Raw genomic sequence first — 27,622 nt, 5'->3', positions numbered from 1 at the left:
TGCTTTTATACTCTCGGCTTCCTCGTTGTTTACCAGCTTATATACATGTATATTTGTAGTTTGTATCCATATGCGTGTGTATATGTAAGTACTACTTCGGCTGATGATGACATGCGTTTGTGAGTATCTCTCTGCCGCCTTGAATGTATGTGTGTACATGATTATTGATTTGTTTACGTACATACGAGTGGTCACTTAGTATCGGCTTAGTGATGGTATTATCGCTTAGAGATCATAATATTCGTCACAATATGTATCTACAATATACAAAATTATACGGTAAATTAAGTATGTTATTAGTACACATTCAATTTTTTACCATTGATTGTACTAAACCTAAGAAATAATTTATTTCGTTTTGTACGGATGCACACCTTGATTGTGTGTATATGTTTCTGGTACAGTTAACTCCGTTATACTTTAACTTCAACCTTTGGGAACGCTCTAGTTAATTTGAAAACAAAATTTTTTTAGACATAAACCTGTATTTTTATACATCGAATTTCACCAGTACTTTTCATGTGTAAAAATATTTGCGCACGGTATGAGGGAAACTTAAATGTAGGCGTCACATGTAAGTCTAATCGTAACCGTAGTTTTTGTAAGAGGTATACTGTATGGGGGATACATGTAAAACGTAATGGCTAGGTTAGGTTAGGTTGAACTGGCAGGTCCATGAGGACCTCACATAGACTGATTGAGTCCGTAATGTTACCAGAAGTTTGTTTTAACAACCAAACTGAAAAACCCTATCAAAACACATAATCTTCGACACTTTACAGCCCCGCGCTTGAACCCACGCCTTTCCCGCTTGGTCGATCATGTGCACCTCTCGCCTTCGCTTAATCTCGCCCAGTCTAATTGGGACGTCTACGGAGAAAGCTTCAAGGGATGCGCCCTTTTTAGCTAGTTCGTCCGCTTTTTCATTCCCATCTATTCCCATATGCCCTGGGACCCAATATAGATATATGCTTCTCCCTGTCCCGATTCTCTCCAGAGACTGCTTACACTCTAACACGCATATAAAAGTTCAATATAAAAGTTAACACGGTTGCAGCTTAAGCTATTCTCTTCAGGGTTTCTACTGCTTTGGTTACGGCTAATATTTCAGCTTGGAAAACGCTACAGTAATCCGGCAGCCTGTAGGATCTGTTTATTTCCGAATCAGCACAGTATACCGCAGACCCTACTCCTTCTACTACTTTGGAATCATCTGTGTACACATGTATCGCCTCGTCCGCCATTTACGCACTATTGCACCAACCGTCCACCTCTATTGTGGCCTTAAGATCACCCTCGAAGCGCAGATAGGGAATCACGTAGTCTGTTCGTCTTGTGATTGATTACGCTATACTACTATGGACATATGGTCGTCGCTCAAGCTGCCCCGAGGCATCGATCCTGGTTGCAGTTGTTAATGCTATGTTCTTTGCTACCAGGTCTACAGGTGAAATGTGCAGAATGGCATACAATGCAGCTGTCGGGGTTGTTTTCAGGGCTCCCGTAATGCTAAACACCGATAGTCTGCATACCCCCTATAATTTTTTGAGGTATGATGTTTTTTGTTTGGCTTTCCACCAAACAAGAACTCCATAGTATAGGGCTTACAATCGCTATAAAACCCCAATGATAAAGAGAGGGCGATAAGCCCCACGTACACCCCAGCATTTTTTTACATGCATAGAGTGCCGCTGAGGCCTTCTTCACACTCTCCTCCACGCTGAGCTTACATGACAGCTTACAGTCTAGGGTGATCCCTAGATATTTTGTGCAAGGTTTCTCCTGTAAGGTCACCCCTCCTAACTTAGGCCTGGTCCAATTTGGGACCTTGTACCTCTTTGTAAACAAGCCCATATCCGTATTCTCCGCATTGACTTTCAACCCGACATTAGATGCCCAGGTATGAATATCCCGAAGCACCCGATCCATCAAAGAACTAATCGTTGGAAGGCACTTTCCACTTATGACAATTGCTACGTCATCTGCGTAAGCCTTAAGTTTTACGGGTCCCTCATCGAATCGCCTGAGCAGTTGGTTGATGACCAGCGTCCACAGCAGAGGTGATAACACCCCTCCCTGCGGCGTTCCCCTGTCCACTGATTTCGTGGCCTCGTACAATCCCCATTTTGATGTAATCTTCCTGCAATTTAACATGCAGCCGATCCATCTAGTTAACGCTGGATGTAATTTAATGTAATTAAGACCATCCATAATCGGACATTTAGAAACATTATTGCAAGCCCCGTCAATGTCCAAGAAAAATTCTAGAGCATACTCCTTATATTCCAGGGATTTCTCTATGCATATTACCACCCTATGCAATGCGGTGTCTACCGACTTGGCTTGGTGTACCAAAGATTATCGAAAAGTAAAGATGTTGCAGGGACGAAAAATCGTGTGAAGCAAGCTTCACAAAACCTCTAGTAGGTCCCATTCACCACTTACCACAGCAGAATTTGTTATTTAATAATTATTTGTACACTTTTTATTCAGCTAATGTGTTCAGAATTTACATTTTTACACTTTAAAACTACAATCAGTGTATTTTGTGTGTTTAAATTATGTTAAAAATTGTGTTAAAGGTTTTGATGTGGTGAAAGTGACCTACTAGAATTTTGTTACGCTCCGGTGCTTTCCACCGAAGTTTGCGCCTGCAACATCTTTACTTTTGGTTAATCCTTGGGTGTGCGCATGCTGTGTTGTAGAGAGCAGCATTTCATAAACGTTGGACTTTATGTACACATCTATTAGGGATAATGGCTAAGATGATTATTTTTTTACAATAAATTCGACTGATATGACTTTAAAATATGTTCCAACGTACTTTTGGCACGTTGCAATTCATTCAAATAAACCGAGATTTTTTTGATATCGTATGTTATAATCCCATTTTTCTTATGACTGGCGTATCACGTAATTTCTTGTATCGTATTCCATCCGTTATAGTAAGTTACGAATTCAGTTATTTACCTACGAAAAATATTGATCACTTGTAATCATCTCGTTCGGGCTACATATTTATTTTTGTTTAAAAAATAACACTTGTTATGATAAAATTAATTCGCTATAAGCAGTGCTTAAACAAATTTTAATAAGAAAATTCGTGAAAAAACACATTTAGGGCTGCCATAAAAACATATAAAAAATTAATATTCAGTCATTTTGTTTTTATGATCAGCATACAAATTAGCATAAAAAATATATTGCAGAATTTAGTTATCTTAGTGCACATACATACATTAGCATATATGTACATACAAAGATACCAAAAAATAGTACTTTTGTTTGTAATTTGTAACGAAAGAGTATTGAAACGAATTTACTGCAATTCCCCTTATTTGCAATCTTCTGCCAACGTTCGTATCGCTAAACTGTTGAATAAATAACTCGAATATTGAATAATGGAAAAATTGCCTATATTAAAGTACTTCACAATAACACTTATACTTTGCAACGAATAGCTTGCTTAATAACCAAACTGATTGATAGCTCAAATGAAACTGATTCTATTATTGCCCTATAGATTGCGTGCTTAATCAAAACTGATTCTAGCGCCTCTATCTGTCGATGCCTTTTATACTCTTTGATTTCATCGCTCGCATCTTCTAGGCGCTTCCATTTCCAGAATGTACTAGTTGACCATCAGCTATCAAATTTCTCCGCTGTAACTACAATTGCACGCCTTTATAGCTTCTCTCATTGCATACTTTCTGGAGTATCTCAGATATATGCATGTGGTTGTGCGTTGCTTCTCAGCTGCGTATACGTACATATGTGTAGACATAATGCTTGAATTATTAATGTGCATTCACGTCACTGCTTAGCATCGGCTTAGAGATGACAGTACCCTTAGTGTTGCTAATATTCGTTACAGTATTTTTCAATAGATGTATGTATGTATCTTAACCATTTATGTTGCATTAACTTGGCAACACGCATAAATATATACATACATATATCCAGCTGATATAAAATGAAAACGCATACATACGTACATCCATACATACCAGTGCACGGACTTTTAAAAAGAGAACTACCAACATTAAAATAGTGGTAGAAGTTGGTAGATTTTTTTTCCAAGAAAACAATAGCTACAGTTTAGCACATTTCACGGAAATAACACTTTTAAAAAAACATGTAAACAAAACAAAAATATACATATAAATTTGTATATACATACATAGCTTATGCCTATATGATACTTGCTTTTTTCGTGTATTTCGAGCTTGAAATACTAACGAAAATTTACCGAAACGTCTAATTCCAACAACAATTTTCCAATGTACCAAAAATACTGCAACAAAATAACCGACTTGGACATGTTATCGTTTGCTTAAAACTTTTTTATTTTCGTTCAAAATTATTTACAAAAAACTGATGAAAATAGCGCAGGAAAATATTTGCGTGCTCATTTACTACATTTATTTCATAAACAAATTTAACAATTTTTGTTTTTATATCCGCCTACTGATTTGTAAGATCGCGGGTTCGAATCGAGCTCAAGACCTAACAATAATTTTTTATCATTATTATTGTTATGATACATTTTTTCTTAATTGAAAAAATTTTTAAATTAGAATAGAAGAAAGAAAAAATTTATCATAGCAATAATAATGATAAAAAATTATTGTTTGGCCTTGAGCTCGATTCGAACCCGCGATAAACAAATTTATTTCTTGTTTGAATTTGTGCACAAATTTTACAAAATTGGTTAGTTTGGCTAGTGTCACCTCTTAATGTTAATTGGGTGTGCTCGGCAATTAAATACGTTTACCTAATGATCACAGTATTTAGTTTCAATGCGAATATATTGAAATGTTGGTAGATTTTCGGGCTTTGATGGTAGAAGTGGTAGAAAATGGGCTAAAAAGTTGGTAGATCTACCACTGATACATACCTATAAACCTACGCCCGAAGTAGGTAGCAGCGAACGCTGTATGTATATGTACGTATGCGTCGCATCATGCCTCATTCAAAAGCAATTTGCACGCACAGCTGCCAGCGAACAACCACACGCACTGCATTTTTTGGTAAAAATGTAACTTTTGTTTAAACAATTTTGCTGATGTAAGAAAGGAATCAAGTATTTTTTTATGTAGAACGAAGGTAAATATGTCAGAGTTTTATTGCAAAGAAGAAGAATTCCAATCGATCCATCCGTTTTGAATTTATAGCTGTGTAAAGAAAAATTTTATGATTTTTTTTTACTAGAGCTTACGATTTCTTCTCCAACACAAGCGAGATTTTCGAGGTCCGAGAAATTGAGAACTCGACTTCTCGCGAGGTTCTCGTGTCTCGAAGTATGTACTCGTAAGTCTCGCGAGCTTCTCGACATAAACTTAATTGCTGTATGGACAGTATTTATACACTTGTTTTTTTTTTACTTGTGAATTTTTAGTTGATTATATTGCTTCAATGACATTTAACTCAAAACATATTTATTATACATATAATTTTGTTTATTTTTTTAACGAGACATCGACAAGACGGCTTCTCGCGAGATTCTCGAATCTCGAAATACTCGTAATACTCGCGAGCTTTTTGACTCGCAATTCAGTCGCTGCATTGGCAGTATTCTATACATTTCGGTGTTTTTATACTCAGTTGAGCAGAGCTCACAGAGTACATTAACTTTGATTGGATAACGGTTGGTTGTACAGGTATAAAGGAATCGAGATAGATATAGACTTCCATATATCAAAATCATCAGGATCGAAAAAAAATTTGATTGAGCCATGTCCGTCCCTCCGTCCGTCCGTTAACACGATAACTTGAGTAAATTTTGAGGTATCTTGATGAAATTTGGTATTTAGGTTCCTGAGATATGGTGAAACAAAATGCAAAAATAAAAGAAAATTTCACAATGGACGTGGCTACGCCCTTTTTGTATTTAATTTATCTAGGATACTTTTAATGCCATAAGTCGAACGAAAATTTACCAATCCTTGTGAAATTTGATAGGGGCTTAGATTCTGGAACGATAACTTATTTCTGTGAAAAAGGGCGAAATCGGTTGAAGCCACGCCCAGTTTTTATACACAGTCGACTGTCTGTCCTTCCGCTCAGCCGTTAACACGATAACTTGAGCAAAAATCAATATATCTTTACCAAACTCAGTTCACGTATGTACTTATCTGAACTCACTTTGTATTGGTATAAGAAATGGCCGAAATCGGACTATGACCACGCCCACTTTTTCGATATCGAAAAATACGAAAAACGAAAAAATGCCATAATTCTATACCAAATACGAAAAAAGGGATGAAACATGGTATTTGGATTAGTCTATTGACGCAAAATATAACTTTAGAAAAAAACTTTGTAAAATGGGTGTGACACCTACCATATTAAGTAGAATGAAATGAAAAAGTTCTGCAGGGCGAAATAAAAACCCTTGAAATCTTGGCAGGAATACTGTTCGGGGTATTATATATATAAATAAATTAGCGGTATCCAACAGATGATGTTCTGTGTCACGCTGGTCCACATTTTGGTCGATATCTGGAAAACGCCTTCACACATACAACTACCGCCATTCCCTTTTAAAAGCCTCATTAATACCTTTAATTTGATACCCATATCGTACAAACACATTCTAAAGTCACCCCTGGTCCACCTTTATGGCGATATCTCGAAAAGGCGTCCACCTATAGAACTAAGCCCCACGCCATTTTAAAATACTCATTAACACCTTTCATTTGATACCCATATCGTACAAACATATTCTAGAGTCACCCCTGGTCCACCTTTATGGGGATATTTCGAAAAGGCGACCACCTATAGAACTAAGGTCCACTCCCTTTTAATATACTCATTAATGCCTTTCGTTTGATACCCATATTGTACAAACGCATTCTAGAGTCACCCCTGGTCCACCTATACAACTACCACCACTCCCTTTTAAAACCCTCATTAATACCTTTAATTTGATACCCATATCGTACAAACACATTCTAGAGTCACCGCTGGTCCACCTTTATGGCGATATCTCGAAAAGGCGTCCACCTATAGAACTAAGCCCCACGCCCTTTTAAAATACTCATTCACACCTTTCGTTTGATACCCATATTGTACAAACGCATTCTAGAGTCACCCCTGGTCCACCTTTATGCCGATATCTCGAAAAGGCGACCACCTATACAACTACCACCACTCCATTTTAAAACCCTCATTAATACCTTTAATTTGATACCCATATCGTACAAACGCATTCTAGAGTCACCCCTGGTCCACCTTTATGGCGATATCTCGAAAAGGCATCCACCTATAGAACTAAGGCCCACTCCCTTTTAAAATGTTCATTCACCCCTTTCAACTGAGTATGTAATGTTCCGTTACACCCGAGCTTAACCTTCCTTACTTGTTAATTGTGGTTTTGTGGGAATTTTCGCTTGTGCTCAAGAAGAAATCGTAAGCTCTATATAAAACAGCGAAATGAATTAAATTGAATGTCGAGAAGCTCGCGAGCTTTACGAGCCTTACGAGTAATTTGAGATTCGAGAATCTCGCGAGAAGGCGAGACTCGCGAGAAATCTCTTCTCGAACAAGTTTGAGAAATCGTAAGCTCTATTTTTTATTACAAAAGTCCCTCACTAGGGTAGGCACCTTGTCGTTGGTGTAGGGGCTTACCGGACTCCGAAGCGCTGGACTATGAGGCGGAGCTGTTTAGGACTGGCATCTACGACGTTTCGCCTCATAGCAGGGCGGGGGGATGTCGGTGACCAAGAACTGCCAACCCCCTAATCCAGGGTGTTATGCGAACCGTGCCTATTGGACAATTTGCAGCGAGGGGATAAATTCGGCTGTATGCGAACGGAGCCGTCCCGATACTGGGCCACCTCCCCGATACTGGGCCACCTCGGGAAGTATTGATGGCCTTACCACAGTAAGGGGCGCTGCTGTGGCGGACGGTTCTTTCCCCGTATATAATACTGGACCGCTGAGTCCGCCTTGTCGGGGAGGTGGTCGTACGACCAAGATGAACGACTATTTACCTAATTGTAATAAGGACGATGATAAGAGGACTGAGTCGCAAGGCAAGGACGACAAATACGCATTTAGCGAAGCGTCGGACTCGGAGAGCGAGAGTAGTGCTGATTCAATGAACTCCGTGTTGGAAAATCACACAAATGAAAACGGAGTCGAAGAGTGGAGAAGGGTACGGAGCAGAGGAAGTAAAAGAGCTCTATCGTAGTACCGTGCAGCACTAAGAATTTTCCAACGCCTGGGTGCAGTGGTCGCCCAAACGGAAGTGGAGATAGAGCGCTTGGAATGGCCCATGAGGCGGTAGAAGTAGGTCGAAGGCAGTTCAAAAAGTTTGCTGCGAGAAACCCTAGGTTTTGCAAACCGGTACGAGGAGGAAGAAGCGTCGAATGGCAGAATGAAGAGGCAACGTTCGGCGGAAGGCGACAAACCTGCTTTCAAGAGGCAGAAAGGACCCAGTCCCAGAGCCGCGAGGCAGGGCAGTCGCATAGACAAGAAAAGTAGGCCCAAAACTGTAAGACAGATGTGTCCCAATAGCGAGGTAGCAACTACCTCGAAAGCTGCGAGTCAAAGGGAAGTTCCAGCTACGGAAGTAGGACATAAGTCAAAGGGAGATAACGCTAAGAATCCGGCTTTCTCGGATGTGCTAAAGGGAGTTAACGCTAAGACTCCGGCTTTCCCGGTGGTGCCAAAGGGAAATAACACTAAGACTCCGGATTTTCCCGAGAAGATGAGTGATGTGGCAAAGCAGTTGCTGACTGTGGCGCAGGTTGATCGTAGCAGTCCTTTCGGACAGATGACTGCTGAAAGTTGGAGATCTGTAGAAAGTGAGCTTATTAGCTTAATGCTTAAGATGATGCGGGAACAACCAAGTAAGGCCCTTCCAACCTTTTATTAGGTGGGGTGGTATAATGGTGTGAAGATGATAGCGTGCGACAACATCGCAAGCTTGCGGTGGCTGGATGAAGTGGTTCCAAACTTCCAAAGGCAAGGCACGAACGCGCGGTTTGAGGTGGTGAATAAAATTCCCCACGGTACCAAAAGTTAAGATATGGATACCATGCGTGATAAAGTCGCAGGATACACTGTGACTTCTGCAGAATCAGAATCCGAACATACCGACACAGGATTGAAAGATACTTATTGTATCTCGGCCTACGGAGGAAGGTCAGTTCTACATCTTCCAAATAAACAAGCAGGCGGAGGATATATTGCACACGCAGCTTGGCGAAATGTGCTTTGGCACAGGCAAAATTTACATGCGCATCAGGAAAAGAAGTCCCGAGGATAAAAATCCTAACACGCTGGAAATGGGCGAAGTCGAAAAGGACTTCAAAATCCTAAGAGAAAAAAGACCGGTGGAGGTAGCCGACGTCACCACGAAGGTGTTAGAAAAGGACCAACAGCCAAATGGTGCTTTGAGTCGCACAGAGAAAGACCCTGCACAACAGTTACGAGAGGCTGAAGGGGGCCTCGAATACTCTAAACCAAAAGGGCAAGGGGAGGACGACGGTGTTGGAGGGGACCAAATAGCCCTATGGTGCTGCGAGTCCTACAGATAAACCTCCAACACAGTAAAGTGGCTTCGACCGAACTCCTCCTAACCCTTGAGGAGGGTTCGGTTGACGTGGCGCTGATCCAGGAGCCGTGGCTCTCATCGGAAAGAAAGGTTTCTGGACTTAACGCACGCGGATTTGGCGTTTACTACGGACAAACGGAAGGACGGGTGCGAGCTGTAGTAATGGTAAGGAAACAGCTGCTTTCATATATGCTGCCTAATTACACTACTGAGGACCTCGTAGTGGTGGCCGTTGAGCAAAAGAATAAGCCGGCACTTATTCTAGCATCCTGCTACATGGCCCATGCTGCGGAGGTTCCACCGATGGAGTGCAAGAGGCTAGTACAGGAGGAAGGGCGCAAAGGGCGGTTGGTCATAGGCGCGGATTCAAATGCGCACCACAATGCGTGGGGAGGAGCAGATACGAACGAGAGAGGCGACTCTCTATTTTGTTACATCCTGCAAACCAATTTGCAGATAGCCAACAGGGGAAATTCCCCTACATACATTGGTCCAACATCCAGCAATGTTCTGGATAATACATTGAGCTCCGAACGTGATATATTAAGGTATGATTGGATGGTTCTTGATAGACCATCCCTCTCGTGCGTATGTCAGCTTCAGCATCCCCCTAAAGAAGGTAGGGAAGGGAGGAACCTTTATAAACCCTAGGTCAACGAACTGGACTAAATTCCAGAAAGAGGTAGAAGCAAAACTGGGACAACCCATAGAGGTTGCCAATGTCGAGGAACTGGAGGAGTCTAATGGATTCCTAACAAGGACGCTTATGACTGCATATAACAAAGCTTACCCTCTAAGAAGATTCAGAGGAAAAGCAAAGCCGCCATGGTGGAGAAATCAGCTGAGTCTTTTAAGAAGACAGGTAAAAGAAATGTTTAAGCTAGCAAAGACCGCGAAAAGCGAAGCGTGTCGGGACGAATACAGGGATATACTGAGGATCTACAAGCGCGAAATTTCCAGGGCGAAGAAAATCTCATAGAAAAGCTTCCGTACGGACATAGAGTGCTCAAGCGAAACAGCACGGTTGAAAAAATTTCTAGCAAGGGGAAACATAGTCCAGGGACTAATAAAGAATGGTCACGTAATAGTGAGGGATCCCTTGAGGTATTTTTCGATATACATTTCCCATCGGGAGACGGTTTAGAAGAGCCAGCAGACAGCACTCACACTTCGACGACGGAGTGGGTAGTGCAGGGCTTGGTGACCGATACCAAGATCGAATGGGCAGTGAAGACGTTTTCTAAGCTTAAATCGCCGGGCCCAGATGGTATATTCCCGGCCATTCAACAAGTTTCAAGTAGAGCGGTCGTGGAGTGACTTAAAATAATATTCGATGGGTGCATAAGACTGAATCATGTACCGCACTCTTGGAAAACTGCTCGTGTAGCTCTCCTACCAAAGGCGGGGAAGATCGGTCACGTGTATCCCAAAGACTATAGACTCATTAGCTTAACATCATTTCTGCACAAAACCTTTGAGAGGCTGATAGATGCATACATAAAGTCCAACGTGGACGTAAAGCTGCTCTCCACAACCCAGCATGCGTACACCAAAGGCAAGTCGGTAGACACCGCATTACATAGGGTGGTAATAAGCATAGAAAAAACCCTGTAATATAAGGAATATGCTCTAGGAGTTTTCTTGGACATTACCTTACATTGTTTCTAAATGGGAAATTATGGATGGTCTTAATTACATTAAAGTACATCCAGCGTTAACCAGATATATCGGCTGCATGTTAAATTGCAGGAAGATTATATCACAATGGCGATTGTACGAGGCCACGAAATCAGTGAACAGGGGCACGCCGCAGGGATGGGTGCTATCACCTCTGCTGTGTCGCTGGTCATGAACCAACTGCTCAGGCGATTCGATGAAAGACCCATAAAACTTACAGCTTACGCTGATGACGTTGCAATTGTCATAAGTGGAAAGTGCCTTCCAACGATTAGCTCTTTGATGGATCGGGCGCTTCGGGATATTCATACCTGGGCATCTAATGTCTGGTTGAAAGTCAACGTGGAGAAGACGGATATGGTCTTGTTTACAAAGAGGTAAAAGGTCCCAAATTGGACCAGGCCTAAGTTAGGAGGGGTGACCCTACAGTAGAAACCTTGAACAAAATATGTAGGAATCATCCTTGACCGCAAACTGTCATGGAAGCTCAACGTGGAGGAGAGGGAGAGGAAGGCCTCAACGGTACTTTATGCATGTAAAATAATGCTGGGGTGTACGTGGGGCTTATCGCCCTCTCTTTCTCATTGGGTTCTTACAGCGATTGTAAGCCCTATTCTATACTATGGAGTTCTTGTTGGTGGAAAGCCACACATAAAACAACATACCTCAAAAAATTATAGGGGGTATACAGACTATCAATGCTTAGCATTACGGGAGCACTGAAAACAACCCCGACGGCTGCATTGTATGCCATTCTGCACATTCCACCTGTAGACCTGGTAGCAAAGAACATAGCATTAACAACTTTAACCAGGCTTGGCGCCTCGGCACAGCTTGAGCGCCGACCATATGGCCATAGTAGTATAGCGTCATCAATCACAAGACGAACACACTACCTGATTCCCTATCTGCGCTTCGAGGGCGATCTTAAGGCCACAATAGAGGTGGACGGTTGGCGCAAGGGTGCTCAAATGGCGGACGAGGCGATACATGTGTACACGGATGGTTCCAAAGTAGTGGAAGGAGTAGGGTCTGCGGTATACTGTGCTGATCCGGAAATAAACAGATCCTACAGGCTGCCGGATTACTGTAGCGTTTTCCAAGCGGAAATATTATCCGTAACCAAAGCAGTAGAACCCCTGGAAGATAATAGCTTAAGCTGCAGCCGTGTTCACTTTTATATTGACAGTCAAGCAGCAATTAAGGCAATAATCTCGCATAGCACAGCATCTAAATGCGTGTTAGAGTGTAAGCAGTCCCTGGAGAGAATCGGGACAGGGAGAAGCATGCATCTATGTTGGGTCACAGGGCATATGGGAATAGATGGGAATGAAAAAGATGAACTAGCTAAAAAGGGCGCATCCCTTGAAGCTTGCTCGGTAGACGTCTCAATTAGACTGGGCGGGATTAAGTGAAGGCGAGAGGTGCACATGATCGACCAAGCGGGAAAGGCATGAGTTCAAGCGCGGGGATGTAAAATGTCGAAGATTATTTGTAGGTCTTACAACCTTAGACTAAAAAAGTTGCTTCTATCATTAAAAAGAGAGGACTGTAGACTTATGATGGGTATTCTTACTGGACACAGCCTTCTGGCGTCACATGCCTTTAAATTAGGCTTGGTCAGTGATAGCAGATGTAGGAAGTGCGGGTTGGAGGAGGAAACGATCGAGCACATTCTGTGCTCGTGCCATGCGCTTGCCAAGCTAAGACTCCAACTATTACGAGTAATATAGCTGTCATATCTAGAAGCAGCAAGTGGCTTAAGTCCTCGGAAGCTACTAGTATTTGCCAAGAGGGCGGAGTTATTTTATAACATAGACGCAGGTTTTTGATAGGGTTTTTCAGTTTGGTTGTTAAAACAAACCTCTGGTAACACTACGAACTCTTTAAGTCTATGTGAGGTCCTCATGGACCGGTCAGTTCAACCTAACCTAACCTTACTACAAAAGTGTTTTTAGACTTTTTTAGGCAATTTTTAGAATTTTTCTCTCCGTAAGAACAATCCTCGTAACTCAAGGAATATTCTAAAAAAGAGAATTAGCGAAATCGGTCCAACCGGAGATCCATGAGTTACTAATATTTTGTTTGAAACAAACAAAACAAAAAGCCAGCATAGCATGGGGCTTTACATTTTTCGATGTCACGAAGTCACTTTTATAGTATAAAAATAATATTTGGTGTGGATCAACTTGGATCAACTTATATACTGAATAGCAAATCGTCTCAAAGTTTATTATTTCCCTAAAATATACAACCGCTTATTTGGTAGATTATTTCTTTTCTTATTTATTTCCACCTGTTATCGAAAATTCGTTACGATATTGGGGTCAAAATACTCGCTACCAAAAAGTGTAGTCACACAAAGGAACCCGATTGTTCCATGTTTCCTGGCCATACCGCTCGCCTATACAATTAATATCATACTCAAATATATTAAATCAAATATCATTTTCCATTAAATTATTTCTCTGCACAAAAGTTTTATTTTATATGCATGTATTTAGGTATGCATGTTTACGTACATATTAGCCGTGTTTTTTTTTCACACGCGTATACGATTACGTTTGCACGTAAAAAAACGCTTATCCTCGCTTAGATAATGCTTAGGAAACCCATCTAGCGGCAGTGGTTAAATAACTATCTACAGCCACAGGGTGTACCGAAAAGCGGAGACACAACCCTCTGATGGCCATAGGGTATAACTTATAGCCGAGTCGGTTGCAATGAATTGTGGACACACATAGAATACATAGAATTAGTGTAGAGGGTGAAACATACACACATATTTCAGTTACATCTGAGTATAATGTGTATTTAAAGTTTGTCGCTTAGCAGTCCATATAAAGTTTAAGCGTAAACGTATATAGAAGTAAAAAAAACACAGCTACCGTGTAAAAATCGTTGGATCATGTGGTCCACTTACCAGTATACTCCACTGTAATGCAGCAATGGACCAACTCATGTTTCTACACGAACATATTGTAAGCCGATCATTGCTCGTTTTTAACGATTGTTTATTGAACTGTGGGTACTCCATCGATTACTCTGATGTAACGCGGAGCTGGAGTATATGGTCCAGTCCTAGGACATCGCAATGTTAATTGGACCATATTTTTTGTATGAATTGTAGTTAACTTTCCCTGCAAAAATCGTTGGATCATGTGGTCCACTGGAGTACTTACCATTGTACTCTACTGTAATGCAGCAATGGAGCAACTCATATTTCTACACGAACATATTGTAAGCCGATCATTGCTCGTTTTTAACGATTGTTTATTGGACTGTGGGTACTCCATGGATTACTCTGATGTAATGCGGAGCTGGAGTATATGGTCCCGTCCTAGGACATCGAAATGTTAATTGGACCATATTTTTTATATGAATTGTGGTTAATTTTGGAGTAATCGGTTGGTCCATAGCGAGTACTCCATACATGCATGCATGGAGTACTCGCGATTTTTGCAGGGTATTAGCCGTTTTTTTACACGCGTATAGGTTTCGTTTGCGCGTGAAAAAAACGCCTATCCTCGCTTAAGAAGACCCATCTAGCGGCAGTGGTTAAACAACTAGCTACAGGGTGTACCCAAAAGCGGAGACATAACCCTCTGTTGTATTTCTGTGTATAACATATAGCTGAATCAGTTGTGATAGATAGTTGACGCGCATAGAATACATGGAATTAGTGCAGAGGGTGATACATAGACACATATTTCAGTTGCATATGAGTATAATGCGTATTGAAATTTAGGAGTACTAATTTTATGCGTAGCAATTTCAGAGGTGTATTTAAAGTTTGTCGCTTAGCAGTCCATATAAAGTTTAAGCGTAAAGGCGGTGACACAATGATATTTTTCATATAGATGCGTTTAACACAAGCTTATGCATTCCAACAACACTGCCACAATCAACCAAGATGTTGCGTTTGTAAATATGAAGGAACTTCAGACGTGGCAATTGAAGTTTATTACGCCTTGCCCATTCACATACAAAATTTCGCGAAGCACTGTTGTAAACATTCTCCCTATACAATAAAAATACTTGCTAACATATTTTGTGTCGTAATCGATTGTTATATTGCAGTTTTTAATTGAGAAAAATGTTAGAAAATTTACCAGCCAGTGGGCAAAGTAATTTCACTTGCAAAGTGTGCCAACACCCTTAGCCAAAACAACTGTCAAATTCTTCTTATGCTTTGCTTCGCACAAAATTTGGGAGATGGCTACTTTTCAATGTCAGATGGCGCCAGTGTCGCTCATTCTACCGTTGTCCATAAAAATACGTGCAATCTACTCATAATGCATAAGCTTGTGTTAAGATCATCTATATGAAAAACTGCTTATGTGAACAGGTCAATGGCAATATTTTTTTCGTTGCCACTACGGGCATAAATTTCGCACAAATGTGTGTACGTACGACATACGTATACGTACGTTACACACGTCGGTGGGTAACTGCTGCTTAAAACTAATCACGTTTCTTATTAATTTTTCGTTTTTCTTAAGTGTGATTAAATGTATAAACCAGGGATGCACCTTAACGTTAAGCTAATCGTTTATCAAAAAATTTCCACCGTTTCCGTTGAAACACTTCGAAATATTATCGATAAAGAAATTATCAAGATAAATTGTATCTCGTTTTTAACCGAAACGAAAAGCTTTCGTTAATGTTAAAAACGTTAACGAAAACGTGATACTTTATGTTTGAATTGTGCTGGCAATGCTATAGCCATGGTGAAGCCGTAAGGTGGCAACAACGAGCGCGCATACACACACAAACTCTATGTAATTTGTTTGTGTAATTCGTTGGTGGTAATGTCAAAAATACTCTGAGAAATGTTCGTACTGTCAAAATTCATGAGAAAAGTTGCAATCAGCTTGGATAATGCTTTCACCTTTAATGACTCCGCCATCAATCAGCTTTGCCAGCATAGTTTGAAATTAATAATCAACATAAACGATTTGATTTCGTTTTGATATGGCAGAAAACGAAACTTCGAACGAAAACGACTTCGAACGAAACGACTTCGTTTCGTTTATTAACGTTGATTATCGTAACGAAATGATATCGTTTCGTTGGTTAAGCATGCCTGGTATAAACCAATGTTAATAATCAAAATATATTTTGTTTCTTTTTTCTTAAAAAAAAAAAAACACCAATGTGGTCCAGATAAGGACGCTCACATCATTATGAATTTAGAAAAGTCTATATAAATTGAAATATAGTAATCGTATTATATATAGAAGATATAACCAATCCAATCATTTTTTAAGAAGACTTACAAGGCGCAAAAGTATATACATACATACCTATGTAAAAGTATGTTATCATACTGATATTTTTAATTACCAAACATTTTTTGAAGATAAAATAACTAAGCGATTTTTTTTTTTGTGATTGGAAATATGTACAGCGTTTGCACTTGTATCAAAATTTTATTTTTTAAGGATATATATACATAGTAATAATTCAATCAGCACTTATTTGGAAAAGATTTTTCTTTATTAATCAATCCATTTATGAAACGCCGAACTTCTGGATCAGCTGCATTCACATAAAGTTTCGAATTTCTGTAGTGCACAATATCCCAATTAATTTCCACCACACAAAGTTGTCCATCCACGACACCCGGTGCTCCAGGATCTCCAATATACATCATTTCAGAGCCAGCTTTAGCATGATACATACTCTTCTTAAATAAATAGTCTCCTTCGCGAAAATCCCCACACTCCTCTGGTGATAATATATTTACGTAATATTTTACGAGTCTAACCGACTTTAGGTTTAGGTTTGAATGAGCCCATCGACTAATTTCTATCTGTTTGCCCACCAAATCTCTATTTTCGCAAAGTTGTATTTGCTTCACTCCATCCTTATCTTCAAAGGGTTTAATCAGTTTAATTCCAGCTATATACCTTAATATGGATTTTGAATTAGATTGATCAAATACTTCCTTCACTTTACGATGTGTTCCGGAGAAAGTTGCTGTATTAGCTTTATTAGCTACAACTTTGATTACATTTTTTTTTAAACCTTTCAGGCATTTCGCAGCTGTGATCACTATTTGCATGGAGACTAACGAACCAGTGCAAAAATATCCTTCTTTCTTAAATAATGCTACCAAATATCGATCGTCAGTTTGTGAATTTATATGGGTCAAAACACAACTAAGGACTACAACCAGGATAGCGATATGATTGTATAAATTCATTTTACTTCCTAACTTTTAGCGCTGCTTGTTAAGTGTAAAAAAGTATAAAGTAACTAAAGCAAGAAATGTTTTGTGGGCGCTATTTATATACAGTGGTGAAGCTTCATGAAATTTTCAGGTGCAAGTGCACGGTTAAAAATCTGAGCCTAAATTTTTAACCATTCATCAGTTTAAACACTTTTTGCTACTAAATTGGAAACCTCTCAATTTAATATTGTCTTCCTTAATTTTATTCAATTTCAATTTAAAACGTGTTTAAACTATAACTTTATAATATTAAATTGTTTTAAAACAAAAACAAAAAAATTTCAAAACATCCAAAAATGCAAACTTGTAGTCACTTTTGGGTTTGAAACAAAAGCAAAAGTTTCAAAAATCTAAAAATAGAAACTGGAATAGAAACGTCTGGTTTTATAACTTACCCTAAGAGTTTAAATTTAGTGCTGAAAATTGAAAAATAACAATTTTTAATTGAGAAAAGTGCTGCACGGCTATCGAATCTTATTCAAAATATTTTGTTATACATATAAGGTGTTATGAAATGATTTCTTACACAGTAGGTAGAACGACACTGTAGGATAAATCTCTAGTTCAAAACTGGTGCGTTTCTAGTACATTCGGAACCTCTACTTGTTCGCCCTCTATATCTTTTAAATGCTTCCAAACGGCGAATTTAACATGGCGATGTGCTAGTTGGTTCGAGTTGTATTAACTTTTCTATAATTGCGAACTAGATACATATTTCCACTTTGGAACTAGTGGGTTTATTTGAACTATTTCGGTAGTTCCAAACTAGTTTTAAACAGCTTACTTGCTTTCTTGGTACTATTTCGTTGGTTCCGCACCAAAAAGAAATGCTGCTTCTAGTAAGATATTAGCCCATTTATAGATACCTCCGAGCCGTTGGAAAACTTTGGAAAAAGAAATCATACTCATAGCCCTAGTTACTTAAAGCTGGTAGCAGCTTTTTTGTAGATAACATATTTCTCGAAATTAAATATGAAAAATAAGAACCCAAGCTGTCGATTTTATAACTGGGTAAAATTCTGTTAGTACCGAAATTGTACTTATTTAGGTCTAGTTCCGAAACAGAAATGTGTATCACTAGTTACTGACTGAAACAATTTCAGGGAATCCACTATAAATCCACTATTTCTTGTTTTTTTATAACTCTAAGTGTAGACTTCTCCAGTTGCAAATTGAAACCCAGTTCTATGCACTCACTTTCACAAAATTTGGTTTGATCATATGTCCAAAATATTTCAGATTTAGGCGCAAACTTTTTACCGTGTGCCTGCCAAAATTTCAAACCACTTATTGATAAAAAGTGGCCGCCGTGGTGTGGTGGGAGCCTGCTTCGCATACCACACCGAAGGTCCTGAGTTCAAGTGCCGACCAAAGCAACATTTTTTTTTAATTGGAAAATAATATGTCCAAGCGCGGTCACCCCTCGGTAGTGATTTGGCATATTATATATCCAAGCGTATTGCTACTATGAACAGCTTTTCAGTGAAAACGCATCTTCCTTGCATCAGCTTCCGTTTGAAATCGGCATAGAACATGTAGGTCCCGTGCGCCAATTTGTTGAGAAAATCAAAAGGGAGCAAGAAGCAAATTCGAAGAGAAGTTCGGCCTAAATCTTCTCGGAGAAAAATCGCGCCAAGCATTAATTATTTTTTTTCTTTTAAATTATTATGGCTAATGCGGAATACAAATTCTAAATCAGTTAAACAAACAGCTTTTAATCTACCAAAATAACAAATTCAAGGTTGTTATGTTTATTCCAGCGATTGCTCGTTTCTATATTTGTACAGTTGAATTGTGGTATTAAGTTAGCATAGTTTAGGTGATACGTGTACAATATGACCGCGTCCCAAAAATATTTTCTTGTATAGCAAGAAAGCTAGCAATATTTTACTAGTTTTTTCGTTAAAAGTTGCTTAATCTTATTTGAATTTATACACCCAAACCGATTTTCATTTAAAGTGTTTATTATAATAACAAAACGAAAGCTCATGGCAATTTATTAAATATCAAGACAAATTACCAGTGAAATACCATATCGAAAAGAGCTCTATATAACGAATTTAATTTACATAGGGACCCGATTTCTTATTGGATCTATAATATTTTTAGTAATGACATAGTAGGCTTTGAATCGGACGACGCCCGGAGTCGAAATCGAAAATCTTGAAAAAATGGAAAAAATTCGATAATTCAAAAACGAATTTGTAGGGAAAATCTAAAGAGAGCAAGACACAAATTCGAAGAGAAGTTCGGCCTAAATCTTCTCGGAGATAAATCGCGCCATGCATTAAAACGTTTTTAAACGGTTTTATTTAGCTTGACTTGACAGGCTGGTTGGTTGGCTGGCTGGCACGAATTTTGTAATTGAAATTTAAGTAACTTCCCGATAAGCTACAAGCTTGAAAATAGGAATATAGTTCAGAACCCGATGACAATGCAACAATAAGAAAAAAATTGCAGTTAGGTGGCGCAAACATCGAGATATTCACAAAAATCATATTTGTGGTCCGATTTGGCTCATATTTGGAACGCATAATACATACAAGAATAGAAAGCGACCTATGGAAAAAAATAGCCGCTAGGGGGCGCAAGGATCGATATATTCACAAAAATCGTTAGTGTGGTCCGCTTTGGCTCATATTTGGAACACATAATACATACAAGAATAGAAAGCGACCAATGAAAACAATAGCCGCTAGGTGGCGCGAGGATCAAGATATTCACAGATATCGTATTTTTGGTCCGATTTGGCTCATATTTGGAACGCATAATACACACAAGAATAGAAACCGACCTATGAAAAAAATAGCCGCTAGGTGGCGCAAGGATCGATATATTCACAAAAATCGTTAGTGTGGTCCGCTTTGGCTCATATTTGGAACACATAATACATACAAGAATAGAAAGCGACCAATGAAAACAATAGCCGCTAGGTGGCGCAAGGATCGAGATATTCACAAAAAGCGTATTTCTGGTCCGATTTAGCTCATATTTGGAACACATAATACATACAGGGATAGAAAGCGACCTATGAAAACAACTCGCCACTAGGTGGCGCAACGATATATTCACAAAAATCGTATTTGTGGTGTGATTTGGCTCATATTTGGAACACATAATACATAAAATAGAAAGCGACCTGTAAAAAAATCGCCGCTAGGTGGCGCAAAGATCGAGATATTCAAAAAAATCGTATTTGTGGTCCGATTTGGTCCATATTTGAAACACATAATACATACATGAATAGAAAGCGACCTATGATGTCCGATTTGGCTCATATTTGGAACAAATATTACATACAGTCCGGTAGAAGTAACATCAAAATATTTTGGAGTTAGAGGAGGGACAAGCATACGTGTCTCAGAGTCGAGTAAAGTCTTTGGAAGGATTATGTATTGAGGACTTAGACTGGACTCTTTCCTTGTAATAATGAGTGATTAAATGAACTAAAAAGAATGAGAAATAATAGGCAAGACCAAAAACTTTAAAAATAAAACAATAAAAAAAAAATTTTAAGTTAAACGGTTGCGGGTTCGAATCGAGCTCAAGGCCTAACAATAATTTTTTATCATTATTATTGTTATGATAAATTTTTTCTTAATTGAAAAAATTTTTAAATTAGAATAGAAGAAAGAAAAAATTTTAGACAACTGCCAAAGCTCGTTGTATAGATCCATTTCGGGAACTGCTAAATTCCTTCATCGGCAACGTTTAGGCGCCGCTGCTATAACCATTCAGCCATCACAGCGGTTTTTTGTTTGTCTTCATTAATCCTACTTCTATTCTGTTTCGTGCCAATTGATATTCACAACACTGCGACATCTGTTGCAGAATGGCTGTGAAAATTGGACTTGTTTGTTGGCAATGCCGCCATAGTGTCATAATTTATTGACACTTTTTTTTTTTTTTTTTTTTTTTTTCCCCGTGCTCTGGGATGTATTAACAATTTTTGTTGTTATATCGGCCTACTGATTTTAAGATTGCGGGTTCGAATCGAGCTCAAGGCCTAACAATAATTTTTTATCATTATTATTGTTATGATAAATTTTTTCTTAATTGAAAAAATTTTTAAATTAGAATAGAAGAAAGAAAAAATTTTAGACAACTGCCAAAGCTCGTTGTATAGATCCATTTCGGGAACTGCTAAATTCCTTCATCGGCAACGTTTAGGCGCCGCTGCTATAACCATTCAGCCATCACAGCGGTTTTTTGTTTGTCTTCATTAATCCTACTTCTATTCTGTTTCGTGCCAAATTAATATTCACAACACTGCGACATCTGTTGCAGAATGGCTGTGAAAATTGGACTTGTTTGTTGGCAATGCCGCCATAGTGTCATAATTTATTGACACTTTTTTTTTTTCCCCCGTGCTCTGGGATGTATTAACAATTTTTGTTGTTATATCGGCCTACTGATTTTAAGATTGCGGGTTCGAATCGAGCTCAAGGCCTAACAATAATTTTTTATCATTATTATTGTTATGATAAATTTTTTCTTAATTGAAAAAATTTTTAAATTAGAATAGAAGAAAGAAAAAATTTTAGACAACTGCCAAAGCTCGTTGTATAGATCCATTTCGGGAACTGCTAAATTCCTTCATCGGCAACGTTTAGGCGCCGCTGCTATAACCATTCAGCCATCACAGCGGTTTTTTGTTTGTCTTCATTAATCCTACTTCTATTCTGTTTCGTGCCAATTGATATTCACAACACTGCGACATCTGTTGCAGAATGGCTGTGAAAATTGGACTTGTTTGTTGGCAATGCCGCCATAGTGTCATAATTTATTGACACTTTTTTTTTTTTTTTTCCCCGTGCTCTGGGATGTATTAACAATTTTTGTTGTTATATCGGCCTACTGATTTTAAGATTGCGGGTTCGAATCGAGCTCAAGGCCTAACAATAATTTTTTATCATTATTATTGTTATGATAAATTTTTTCTTAATTGAAAAAATTTTTTAAATTAGAATAGAAGAAAGAAAAAATTTTAGACAACTGCCAAAGCTCGTTGTATAGATCCATTTCGGGAACTGCTAAATTCCTTCATCGGCAACGTTTAGGCGCCGCTGCTATAACCATTCAGCCATCACAGCGTTTTTTTGTTTGTCTTCATTAATCCTACTTCTATTCTGTTTCGTGCCAATTGATATTCACAACACTGCGACATCTGTTGCAGAATGGCTGTGAAAATTGGACTTGTTTGTTGGCAATGCCGCCATAGTGTCATAATTTATTGACACTTTTTTTTTTTTTTTTCTCCCCGTGCTCTGGGATGTATTAACAATTTTTGTTGCTATATCGGCCTACTGATTTTAAGATTGCGGGTTCGAATCGAGCTCAAGGCCTAACAATAATTTTTTATCATTATTATTGTTATGATAAATTTTTTCTTAATTGAAAAAATTTTTAAATTAGAATAGAAGAAAGAAAAAATTTTAGACAACTGCCAAAGCTCGTTGTATAGATCCATTTCGGGAACTGCTAAATTCCTTCATCGGCAACGTTTAGGCGCCGCTGCTATAACCATTCAGCCATCACAGCGGTTTTTTGTTTGTCTTCATTAATCCTACTTCTATTCTGTTTCGTGCCAATTGATATTCACAACACTGCGACATCTGTTGCAGAATGGCTGTGAAAATTGGACTTGTTTGTTGGCAATGCCGCCATAGTGTCATAATTTATTGACACTTTTTTTTTTTTTTTTTTTTTTTCCCCGTGCTCTGGGATGTATTAACAATTTTTGTTGTTATATCGGCCTACTGATTTTAAGATTGCGGGTTCGAATCGAGCTCAAGGCCTAACAATAATTTTTTATCATTATTATTGTTATGATAAATTTTTTCTTAATTGAAAAAATTTTTAAATTAGAATAGAAGAAAGAAAAAATTTTAGACAACTGCCAAAGCTCGTTGTATAGATCCATTTCGGGAACTGCTAAATTCCTTCATCGGCAACGTTTAGGCGCCGCTGCTATAACCATTCAGCCATCACAGCGGTTTTTTGTTTGTCTTCATTAATCCTACTTCTATTCTGTTTCATGCCAATTGATATTCACAACACTGCGACATCTGTTGCAGAATGGCTGTGAAAATTGGACTTGTTTGTTGGCAATGCCGCCATAGTGTCATAATTTATTGGCACTTTTTTTTTTTTCCCCCGTGCTCTGGGATGTATTAACAATTTTTGTTGTTATATCGGCCTACTGATTTTAAGATTGCGGGTTCGAATCGAGCTCAAGGCCTAACAATAATTTTTTATCATTATTATTGTTATGATAAATTTTTTCTTAATTGAAAAAATTTTTTTAAATTAGAATAGAAGAAAGAAAAAATTTTAGACAACTGCCAAAGCTCGTTGTATAGATCCATTTCGGGAACTGCTAAATTCCTTCATCGGCAACGTTTAGGCGCCGCTGCTATAACCATTCAGCCATCACAGCGGTTTTTTGTTTGTCTTCATTAATCCTACTTCTATTCTGTTTCGTGCCAATTGATATTCACAACACTGCGACATCTGTTGCAGAATGGCTGTGAAAATTGGACTTGTTTGTTGGCAATGCCGCCATAGTGTCATAATTTATTGACACTTTTTTTTTTTTTTTCCCCCGTGCTCTGGGATGTATTAACAATTTTTGTTGTTATATCGGCCTACTGATTTTAAGATTGCGGGTTCGAATCGAGCTCAAGGCCTAACAATAATTTTTTATCATTATTATTGTTATGATAAATTTTTTCTTAATTGAAAAAATTTTTTAAATTAGAATAGAAGAAAGAAAAAATTTTAGACAACTGCCAAAGCTCGTTGTATAGATCCATTTCGGGAACTGCTAAATTCCTTCATCGGCAACGTTTAGGCGCCGCTGCTATAACCATTCAGCCATCACAGCGGTTTTTTTGTTTGTCTTCATTAATCCTACTTCTATTCTGTTTCGTGCCAATTGATATTCACAACACTGCGACATCTGTTGCAGAATGGCTGTGAAAATTGAACTTGTTTGTTGGCAATGCCGCCATATCAATATCAATTGGCACGAAACAGAATAGAAGTAGGATTAATGAAGACAAACAAAAAACTGCTGTGATGGCTGAATGGTTATAGCAGCGGCGCCTAAACGTTGCCGATGAAGGAATTTAGCAGTTCCCGAAATGGATCTATACAACGAGCTTTGGCAGTTGTCTAAAATTTTTTCTTTCTTCTATTCTAATTTAAAAATTTTTTCAATTAAGAAAAAATTTATCATAACAATAATAATGATAAAAAATTATTGTTAGGCCTTGAGCTCGATTCGAACCCGCAATCTTAAAATCAGTAGGTCGATATAACAACAAAAATTGTTAAGTTAAACGGTTTTATTGAAAACAATACTAACATGAAGTAATAATAATACTAAAAGCTAGAAAATAATTAGGTAGGTCCTAGGTACTAGTCATCATACTCCTCATCAATCTAGGGCGTTGATCAGACAATTAAATAAAAGCGATGGACCCGTCAAATTTCTATTGATAGTTATATATAAGACCAACTGAACCCCAATTAGGTTATGCTACGCATCACATTCTTAGAAATTTCACGCGCCCAACGCTTTTATTTAATTGTCTGATCAACGCCCTAGATTGATGAGGAGTGTGATGACTAGTACCTAGGACCTACCTAATTATTTTCTAGCTTTTAGTATTATTATTACTTCATGTTAGTATTGTTTTCAATAAAACCGTTTAACTTAAAAAAAATTGTTTAATTGTTTTATTTTCTTTTAAATTATTATGGCTAATGCAGAATACAAATTCTAAATCAGTTAAACAAACAGCTTTTGATCTACCAAAATAACAAATTCAAGGTTGTTATGTTTATTCCAGCGATTACTCGTTTCTATATTTGTACAGTTGAATTGTTGTATTAAGTTAGCATAGTTTAAGTGATACGTGTACTATATGACCGTGTTTTTAACCCTTTCGCGCATACGGTGTCCCAAAAATATTTCCTTGTATAGCAAGAAAGCTAGCAATATTTTACTAGTTTTTTCGTTAAAAGTTGCTTAATCTTATCTGAATTTATACACCCAAACCGATTTTCATTTAAAGTGTTTATTATAATAACAAAACGAAAGCTCATGGCAATTTATTAAATATCAAGACAAATTACCAGTGAAATACCATATCGAAAAGAGCTCTATATAACGAATTTAAATTACATAGGGACACGATTTCTTATTGGATCTATAAGATTTTTAGTAATGACATAGTAGGCTTTGAATCGGACGACGCCCGGAGTCGAAATCGAAAATCTTGAAAAAATGGAAAAAATTCGATAATTCAAAAACGAATTTGTAGGGAAAATCTAAAGAGAGCAAGACACAAATTCGAAGAGAAGTTCGGCCTAAATCTTCTCGGAGATAAATCGCGCCATGCATTAAAACGTTTTTAAACGGTTTTATTTAGCTTGACTTGACAGGCTGGTTGATTGGCTGGCTGGCACGAATTTTGTAATTGAAATTTAAGTAACTTCCCGATAAGCTACAAGCTTGAAACTTGGAATATAGTTCAGAACCCGATGACAATGCAATAATAAGAAAAAAATCGCAGTTAGGTGGCGCAAACATCGAGATATTCACAAAAATCATATTTGTGGTCCGATTTGGCTCATATTTGGAACGCATAATACATACTAGAATAGAAAGCGACCTATGGAAAAAATCGCCGATAGGTGGCGCGAGGATCAAGATATTCACAGATATCGTATTTTTGGTCCGATTTGGCTCATATTTGGAACGCATAATACATACATGAATAGAAAGCGACCTATGATGTCCGATTTGGCTCATATTTGGAACAAATATTACATACAGTCCGGTAGAAGTGACATCAAAATATTTTGGAGTTAGAGGAGGGACAAGCATACGTGGCTCAGAGTCGAGTAAAGTCTTTGGAAGGATTATGTATTGAGGACTTAGACTGGACTATTTCCTTGTAATAATGAGTCATTAAATGAACTAAAAATAATGAGAAATAATAGGCAAGACTAGAACTTGAAAATAAAACAATTAAAAAAAAATTTTTGAAGTTAAACGGTTTTATTGAAAATACTAACATGAAGTAATAATAATACTAAAAGCTAGAAAATAATTAGGTAGGTCCTAGGTACTAGTCATCATACTCCTCATCAATCTAGGGCGTTGATCAGACAATTAAATAAAAGCGATGGACCCGTCAAATTTCTATTGATAGTTATATATAAGACCAACTGAACCCTAATTAGGTTATGCTACGCATCACATTCTTAGAAATTTCACGCGCCCAACGCTTTTATTTAATTGTCTGATCAACGCCCTAGATTGATGAGGAGTGTGATGACTAGTACCTAGGACCTACCTAATTATTTTCTAGCTTTTAGTATTATTATTACTTCATGTTAGTATTGTTTTCAATAAAACCGTTTAACTTAAAAAAAATTGTTTAATTGTTTTATTTTCTTTTAAATTATTATGGCTAATGCGGAATACAAATTCTAAATCAGTTAAACAAACAGCTTTTGATCTACCAAAATAACAAATTCAAGGTTGTTATTGTGTTTATTTCAGCGATTGCTCGTTTCTATATTTATACAGTGGAATTGTGGTATTAAGTTCAGATAGGTTCAGTGATACGGGTATAATATGCCGTATTTTTAACCCATTCACGTATATGGGACACCGGTGCCCCAAAAATATTTCCTTGTATAGCAAGAAAGCTAGCAATATTTTACTAGTTTTTATATCCAGCTGTACTTTTACACAGCGTATTATAACTTTGATATAGATATAGATAGATATAGACTTCCATATATCAAAATTATCAGTATCGAAAAAGAATTTGATTAAGCCATTTCCGTCCGTTTGTCTGTCCTTCCGTTAACAGGATAACATGAAATAGATTGGTATTACAAATGAGCGAAATCGGACGATAACCACGCCGCCTTTTTCGATATCGAAAATTTAGAAAAATGGAAAAAATTAGATAATTCAAAAACGAATACCGTTCAAGATATAACATTGAAATTTGGCATAGACTCTGTCCTTGCTCCAAAGACTTTCTAACGAGTGTTTTTGTCACGCTATGCTGTCGATCACTACCAGATAAACACCTTGTAACCTTAGAGAGTAACTATTCAGC

General features: G+C 37.9%; 1 protein-coding gene across 1 annotated transcript in view; it reads right to left on the bottom strand.

Moving 5' to 3' along the window:
- The window catches only part of LOC137250537 (HUWE1-associated protein modifying stress responses), a 133,266-nt gene continuing 105,644 nt past the window's right edge, over positions 1 to 27,622 (bottom strand). The window contains exon 8 of the transcript XR_010953003.1: positions 1 to 257. The gene's annotated coding sequence lies outside the window, so the exon portion shown is untranslated. The remainder of the gene's footprint in view (positions 258 to 27,622) is intronic.

Source organism: Eurosta solidaginis, chromosome 4 (assembly GCF_040869045.1).
Source record: "Eurosta solidaginis isolate ZX-2024a chromosome 4, ASM4086904v1, whole genome shotgun sequence".
Classification (NCBI taxonomy): domain Eukaryota; kingdom Metazoa; phylum Arthropoda; class Insecta; order Diptera; family Tephritidae; genus Eurosta; species Eurosta solidaginis.
This window is presented reverse-complemented; position numbering and strand designations above follow the sequence as displayed.